The sequence below is a fragment of the Cupressus sempervirens genome, chromosome 3, assembly GCF_028749045.1.
Source record: "Cupressus sempervirens isolate cs-2001-9-10 chromosome 3, ASM2874904v1, whole genome shotgun sequence".
NCBI lineage: Eukaryota > Viridiplantae > Streptophyta > Pinopsida > Cupressales > Cupressaceae > Cupressus > Cupressus sempervirens.
This window is the reverse complement of record NC_143120.1, coordinates 904,256,072-904,257,540: the sequence shown is the minus strand read 5'-3', so window position 1 is coordinate 904,257,540 and position 1,469 is coordinate 904,256,072. Positions and strand designations below refer to the sequence as shown.

General features: G+C 41.3%; 1 pseudogene; it reads left to right on the top strand.

Annotated features, from left to right (window-relative positions):
* The first annotated feature begins 266 nt into the window (after positions 1-266).
* Positions 267-590, top strand: LOC149569713 (glutathione S-transferase F10 pseudogene; annotated as a pseudogene).
* The last annotated feature ends 879 nt before the right edge of the window (positions 591-1,469 follow it).

The following is a 1,469-nucleotide window of genomic DNA, read 5'->3' as shown; positions in this document are numbered from 1 at the left end:
AACAAATTTCTGTCTCCTGTTCATTTCATACGGTTCTGAGGTTTTAATATCTTTTTAACAAATTCCAAGATTGTTTCTGTTTTCGTTTACTGTTGAGATTTTCCAGAAAGGAGGCCCACTGAAAATGTGCTGTACTGCTGTTCCAAAAATTGTAGTTTGAACCATTCCCAGAACCCTGATCATCTGGTACATTTGGAGCAACCATAATATTTATCAGGTCTTCCTGATAAATATGTGAATCAACATTCATGTTGTTTTGGTTAGACATGTTTCCCAACTCAAAATTTTTCGGTACAGGTTGTATCGTGTTGGGGAAAACCCTGCGTGAGCGGGCGTTGGTGCAGCAATGGTCTCAAATGGAATCGCAGGCATTCAGTCCTTCCTGCTGCGCCATTCTTATGCAAGTCGTGTTCGGCCCCATGTTTGGGAGAAAGACGGATCACGCAATTGTGGACACAAATGTGGAAAAGATGAGCAAAGTTTTGGATATCTACGAAGAGACGCTGTCCAAGAGCGATTCTCTGGCCGAAGATTTCTTCAGTGTTGCAGATCTTTCGCATCTTTCGGTCATAAATCTCCTGGTATTGTGAATTTGACTATGAAAGATTAGATGTAGATTTTCGATGGGCTGTGTAACTTTTTCTTGTTGTACCAATCTGCTCTGAGTATTCACATGAAGGCACTGCTTCCTTCATCATCGATTGCAATCTATGGTGCAATCGGCTTTTCCTTACCTTTACTTTGAGCTGTTTGTGTATAGATGGAATTGATATTAATAACCTGGAACGAGTTCAACTACTGATCCAGTTCAAGTCTTCTGTAGTAGATCGGGTTAGGTAGATCTTGAAACCAATACCCATCCATACCTGCCCATCAGATATTTAAAGGGCCGCAGCAATTAAATTCACTGTACAATTGAAATCTGTGGATCAATTAGAATCAGCTGTATTATATTTATTGTGAGAGGATGCCAGGAGATAGAAAGGTAGGCGTTGCTTTGGATTTCTCTGCTACCAGCAAACATGCTCTGGAAATTAGGCATAGGTAGAGCCCCAGTTATCCCCACCCATATGCTCTCAAGAATCTTCTTGATATCACGAAACTGTGAAACTTTTTGAAAAATGATCTTGTTTCCAAAATGTTTTTTGACTTGAAGATCCCGGCAGAGAGCAGCTGCCAGAGTTGTTTTGCTACTGCCACCCATTGCACTCACTCCCACTTTGTTAAAATCATATTCAAACAACAGTTTTTTCAACTCCCGTACTTGATCAACCAAACCCATGGGATTGTTGGGTAGTTCTAGAATCTGTGGTTCTGGATCAAGTGATTCTGGAATATATGACTCTGAAAGGGGCAATTCCGGAACGGGTGGCTCTGCAACAGCTATTTTGATATTTTTTATGTGCCTCCTGGACAATGAAGGCTGCAACGAGAAACCGTGCTTGTTCTCCTAGCTCTACCAGATGAGT